At 42.7% G+C, this 6,865-nt stretch overlaps 1 long non-coding RNA gene across 1 annotated transcript in view; it reads left to right on the top strand.

Annotated features, from left to right (window-relative positions):
- The window catches only part of LOC114701068, an 88,559-nt gene extending 82,898 nt beyond the window's left edge, over positions 1-5,661 (top strand). Inside the window, exon 6 of the long non-coding RNA XR_005091543.1 lies at positions 5,622-5,661. This is a non-coding gene — a long non-coding RNA (uncharacterized LOC114701068). The remainder of the gene's footprint in view (positions 1-5,621) is intronic.
- The last annotated feature ends 1,204 nt before the right edge of the window (positions 5,662-6,865 follow it).

A 6,865-nucleotide genomic window follows, 5' to 3' on the forward strand; every position in this document is an offset into this window, starting at 1 on the left:
TAGTTTGGGAGCCATGGATAGGCAAAGCACAGGGGTATTTTAGGGCAATGAGCTGTTCTGTGTGATGCTATACTGGTAAATATATGTTATCATGTGTTTTCCTAAGCATATGCAAGGTCAACACTAAGAATGAAACTCAATGCACACATGGGGCCTTGGGTGGCAATGATGGGAGAGTGTAGGCTCATGTGGTGGGGCTGTCCACAGAGCAGGTCACACACGTGGGCAGCAGTGATGGGAACGCTGCATATCCTGTTTTGCTCTGAGCTTAAAACCGCAGCAGACTAGACAAAGAACTTCTATGTGAGACATAAACAGAGCCCACTTTCCCATGCTGCCCATATCCCTGTGCCGAGCTTATTTCCCCCACGCGGTTCTGTTCTCTCTATACTACACCCATTTTCTCCATGCCAAACCCATTTTTCCCATGCTGAGCCCACTTTCCCCATGCCAAGCCCATTTTCTCGATGTGAGCCTATTTTGTTTTCATTTGGGAGTTATTCCTGGCATTTTTCATACCACTTAGATCCAAATCCCAAGTCCTCACCAGTACCAAAATGTTCCTGTGTGTACTGACTCTGCACTTCTCAACCGCATCCTTTGCTACAGCCCACCACTCTGGCTCCTTTGCCTGTGCCTCAGTACCTTTGCTGTGCTCTCTGCCTTGAAAGTGCTTCTCTTCCTGGTTGAGTTCCTGTCACTTCATTCTATTGTCTGACAGAATGCTCTGTCCCCAGGGAGGCCATCCTGGACCCTCATCTTAAAATATCAACTTTACTTTGGCCCTCTCCATTCCTCTTCCCTGCCTGACATTTCTCTGTAGCTCCAATCACTGCCTGCTTCTATTACATTTTGTTTTCTTTGACTGTTCCATGGCTGACTTCTACTTTTTCATGAGCTGTTTTTTCTGTCACTAGGCTCTGGTATCCTCACCTTTGCATGTACATCTCTCTCTGGTACACAGAAGCAACTCAAATATTTATTGACTGAATTCATTGCAACCAATTTCTATATGTCAACCTTGCAATCACATTAAATTCATTGCTTGACTTCCTAACACTGAAAAGAAATCTCAGTAGGTATGCCCCCACCCTCTAACTGCCCACTCCAACGGCTGAGTCACAGGTGACCCAGACTGCAACGTGCCTCATTTATTCCACATTAAACAGCCATAACGTACAGAATATCACATTCTTCCTTGTGAAGACATACTTTTCAAGAGGATTAGCTTATAAGAGTGAGATAATCCTCCTGGGTTGGATAAATAGATCTTATAGAAATTCCTGGGGCACGTTCTACATAAGGCCTTTTACTCAAATTAAATTAGCAACAAAATGAGCTTTTCTTAGAGTAAATTAGAGTTGGTTTTCCTTAACAAGCTGTTTAAAACTATCACAATCTGATAGGCAGAGTCTTCCCCCAGGCACCCAGACTTCTCAAACCCCTCACACAGAACAGTAGGGCCCTACCCCAAGAAGAAGAGAAGGAGGGAGAGGATATGGGGAGAGAAAAGAGATAAGGTACGAGAGGAGAGGGAAAGTATGGGAAGGGGAGGAGAGGGAGGGAGATGAGAGGAATGGAGACCAAGCTTACATCTCTAGAAAGGACACTGGCCATCTTTGCAAAGGAAGGCAGATTTGTCAACATTTTCCTTTTACCAGGAGATTCCAATGACTCTGGGAGACTTCAGGTTGGAGTTGGTACCTATGTCAATCTGAAACACATATAAGGAACTTGAATGTATTGAAAAACCAGCTCATTAGCTGCCTTCTCACCCTGAGCAAACCAAAGCTGAGATTTTGAGTATGTCATAGACTCTCAGGATTTGTCAGTAGCTCCACCAGGGCAGTGACCTCACTACAGACACATTCACAGAATACACACAATACTAAAACTTGCTTCTCACCTACAAAAATGTTGGTCCAGATGATGTGAGTCTAAGCCCCCTGCCTCTCCCTTAGGTGCAGAACCACGTCTGTGCTGGACTGAATCACACTGCTGTGCAAATATTTTACTTTCATATATCATCTGTAGCAAGTGTAATACTGAGATTTAAAGGTAAATAACTAGAGAAATTGCAGTTGTGTTATCAGACTGACAATCCTATCACTGCAAATCAAATTTTGCCATGTACAGCCAAAAGCAAATAGTGGTTTTAGTCACAACCCGTTTTGTGGGCTCTCAGACAGTATATAGACAAGACTGTGATTTTAGTCAACAAATAATCAAATGAAAACATACTTCATAGGCGTTATTCTCAGCTAAAGGCTTGGACTCTTTGTCTTAGAATCCTATATTTATTCACCTCAGAGGACTTCAGAATTACTCTAGAGGAAGTTAACATTCTTGATATGATTGAGAAAAGGAAGAGGCAACCCAAATGGGCATATAAACCTGTACAATAAACCTGTAAAGGGAGCTAGCTTCACTGGCCATGTCTTTGTAGACATCTCAACTGATATGTTCAGGACTAAAGCAGCCTCTTCTGTGAAAATGAGTAGGAGGTGGAGCACAGAAGGGGAAAACAGGATGAAAACTTACTCACTCACTCACTCATCAATCAATCACTTGAAGGCAATCTTGTGCCAAGCTCTGAGCTAGAATTTGGGAACAGGAAACAGTCTCCTACTCATTATTCACTTAGATATTAGCATATGGGCACCAGTAGTATGAAATGGGCACTGTTCCATGGCACACAGCAAAAGCACCCCTCTTCCAACCTGGGAGAAAGACTCAGGTTCCCATAGAGCCCCAACTCAATCCAGAGCCACAGGGACTTGGGTGATACTGTCCACTACAGCCACATCTAGAGACACATGAGGGTTGGAGTGGGAGAGGTGGGAGGGGACCTGGAGGCCTGTTGGTAGAGTCAATGGCTTTATTGTGTGTGTCCAGCTCAAAGTGATGACCATGTCTGTGGAAATGTGGTTGGCTCACTCAGTTCTAGGGCAAGTACTTCTTCTGGAGCCAAGAATAGAGATTCTGGAGGCCCAGGAGTTGAGAATGAGGTTTGGTTGGGTATGAGGATAAGCAGGTGTGTTCACCAGAAGAGTGGTGGATAGAAACTGAGCAGCAGAGAGAACAGACCTCCCCTGGGGTAAGACAGTAGACAAGAACAGTAGCATTTGATCCATGACCAGGGGCTCCATATCCATTTCTCTCTAAATAGCTGGCTCTGGGTTCAGACTCTCAGCCCAGCTGGTAATCCTTATGCAAAAAGAGGGGCTGATGAGATGGTTCAGTGGATAAAGGCTTTTACTGCACAAGCCTGGGTGACTTGAGTTCAATCCCAAGAACCCAGAGAAAGGTGAAAGGAGAAAATCAATTCCACAAAGTTGTGTTCTGGCCTCCAGATATGCAGTTTCTTGTGTACCCATGGCCATACACAATGATCAACAAAATAAAAAAGAAGCCATGTGTGTTGAGTTTCATCTGCAAACAATTTGTTGTTCACATTATCTCTTCTTATATCCAGGGACAGAAAAAAAATCACCTTGGTTTTATTCAGCTCAAGCATGGACTCACAAAATAGGTCTTCTAGGCTGATGGGCTTATAAGGCTCGTGGCATTCTAAAAGGAGCAAAGGAAAGAGGGGAAAGTTATTCAGAGTTCTTTCTGTTCCATCACACCCCAACTCATTCTATTCTCTCCACTTCCCTCCCCTTCCATCCTTCATTCTTTCCACCCTGTTCTATCCAATCCCATCTCTCCTCTACCATCCCCTCCCTCCCATTCATATTCTTCCCATTTTTTCATGCCTCCCCCATCTCACTTAATGCTATTCCATTTCCCCATCCAATCTCATCCTCTCCCATCACATCTCATCCTCTCTCTTTTCTCCTCTCCCTTCCATCCCTTCCCCCCTCTCAGATTACCCTACCCTATTCTCCCTGCCTTTCCTATCCATTCCCTCTCATTCCTTCTCACCCCAGGAGTTGTGGTACCTGCTTTAACCCTGATTTTGAGTGGAGACTGAGCAGTGATGAAGACATGGTTCCACCATCTAATAGAGTGGGATATTGGGAGTGAGGGATTGAGAGGACTCTTCTGTTTTTGTCTTCTTGAAGGAAAGAATTCAGCTGAGAGTTTGGACAGAAGCTTATTTAGGAAAGGATGGTATATTCCAGAGAGAGAATGGAGTGGACTGACTTGAGGGTGTGTGTGTGTGTGTGTGTGTGTGTGTGTGTGTGTGTGTGTGTGTTGGGTTCTATATCCTAGATGTTTTAGAAGTTTATTATGGCCCTCTTCCTCTTGTGATGTCATTTTTCCCCTTGGGTATAATGTTGATTTCACTTTGCTCTACTATGCATGCTCAGGTCAAGACGTTCTTAGTTTTTCCCTCTTCTGCATATTAAGATGCTGTTTGATGGCATGAATGGCAATTTGGAAATGTCTTGGTGTCTTAATTTCTGATGAAGAAGGAGACAGTGCAGCTTCAAGGATATTCATCCACAAAGGGGCATTTTACCCAGTAGAAGGATATAGCCACAGAATCATGGGTTAGCTCACATCTTACTCTCTGCCCTCCTGGTCAGGATGCACAAGACCACAAAACAGGTGAATCTTCACAATACCCTCCTCACACCTGCCCATGTTTGCTTAGATACTAAATCTAACTGGGGCAAACTCACCACAGACAGAAGCAGATGAGTCTTGGTACAAGTTGATCTGTCTCCCATGATAGATGGGAAAAATACTAGAAACTCATTTTCCTAGCCTCCATTGAAATGAGCTCATGTCAGATACACCTAAGCCCCATCAATTGGATCCAACCATCCTAAACTTTTCAACTGGTGATCAGGCAAAGAAGAGACCACAGAGAATTCTCACTGAGTAATTACCTTCCACTGGATAAAATGCCCCTTTGTGGATGAATACCTTGAAGTTGAACTGTCGCCTTCTTCATCAGAAATTAAGATACCAAGGCATTTCCAAATTACCATTCATACCATCAAACAGCATCTTGATATGCAGAGGAGGGAGAAACTAAGAACATCTTGACCTGAGCATGCATAGTGGAGTAAAGTGAAATGAACTTTATATCCAAGGGGAAGAACGACATCACAAGAAGAAGAGGACCATAATAAACTTCTAAATGGAGGCACCATGTAGGTTCCCCTTGTGGTGGTCACAGTTATGCTAATGACAGCTGTAGGTATTAGGCCTTGGAGTGGCAGACTCAAGTTTGTTGATTCAGTTATATGATAGGAGGCAATTTTTCTCGTTAGCAATGATGTGTTAATTTGGTGAGAATTTTCCTGAATCTTTTTTTGTTAAGTGACATTTGTCTTATTTTATTTTGTTTCATACTTGTTTGTGAGGAACTGGGGGTTGATCCCAGGGCCTGAATTAATGCTAGGAAAGCTCTCTACCCCTGAGCTATAACCCAGTCAATGTTTTTCTTTTTTATTAGCAACTTTGTAGAGATATAATTGACCTAAAACACTGTGGTAGTTTGAATGTCATTGGCCCCCATAAGCTTATAGGGAGTAGCATTATTTGGAGGCGTGGTTTTGTTGGAGTAGGAGTAGCCTTCTTGGAGAAAGTGTATTACTGTAGGGGTGAGCTTTGAGGTCTCCTTTGCTCAGTGTGACACTCAGACCACTTTCTGTTGCCTTCAGGTCAAGACGTAGAACTCTCAGCTCCTTCTCCAGCACCATGTCTGCCTGTATGCCACCATGTTGCACCATGATGATAATGGACTAAACCTCTGAAAATGTAAGCCACCCCAATTAAATGGTTTTCATTTGTAGGAGTTGCCCATGGTCATGGTGTCTCTTCACAGCAATAGAAACCCTAACTAAGACAAACACATTGTATACATTTAAAGGATTCAATGTGACAGCTGGGCATATGGATATACCCACAATTAAGATAGGACAGACAATGTATCTTTATACCCTCTCCAATACCTCCCACCCAATTCCCAAATTCCCATTCCCTGGTATACTTTCTACTAGATTAGTTGCTTTTTCTTAACTTACACTTTAAACCTTATAGTAAATTGGACTGAGTTTTTGTGTTGAGAAGCTGGCTCCAAGTATGACAACATTAGAAGGCAGAAACTTGAGTGGTTTAGGTCCTGAGAGTAGAGCCCCACCCCTGCTTACTGCTCTCATAAAAGGGATCCAAGGTAACTGTTCACTCCCCTCCACCATGTAAGGACACATAAAGAAGATGGTTATCTGTGAATCAGAAACCAAATCTTCCTCTTAGTGCCTCAATCTTAGACTTTCCATCCTCAGAACCATGAAAAATGCAAGTTTGTTGTTTCAAACACCCCATCTTGATATTCTGTTATAACAACTGAAGCTGACTAAGACCCCCAGTATGTTCTTTTTCTCCCAGCATAATATTTGACAACTCAGCCATGAAGTTGAGTAATTTATCAGTTATTCCTTTTTATTATACAGTAACATTCCTTTATATGGATATGACACATCTCCCCTGACTTTTCATAATGGAGTTGTTTGTAGTTTGGGCTATTATAAGGCTTTTATGAATATTCATGTATATGTCCTTCTATGGACAAATGCTTTCATTTACCTTAGGTAAATATCTGGGAGTGGGCATTGCTGGATCATATGTAAACATTTAGTATTTTTTGAAATCTTAAAACCCACCCCAGTGACACACCTCTTCCAACAAGGCATATATAACATGCAAAGTCTCCCAGTCTATGATTGATGATTTTATTATTCAGCAATTCCTTTCTTCTTTACTTCCCTCTCCTCCTTCCTTCCTTCTTCCTCTCTTTTCTTTTTAAAACAAGACTTTCCTGCCTCTACATCTCAAGTACTGAGCACACAGGCATGCACACCATACCTGTTTTTATGCAATGCTGGGGATCAAATCCAGGGTTTTA

The sequence above is a fragment of the Peromyscus leucopus genome, chromosome 1 (genome assembly GCF_004664715.2).
Source record: "Peromyscus leucopus breed LL Stock chromosome 1, UCI_PerLeu_2.1, whole genome shotgun sequence".
Classification (NCBI taxonomy): Eukaryota; Metazoa; Chordata; class Mammalia; order Rodentia; family Cricetidae; genus Peromyscus; species Peromyscus leucopus.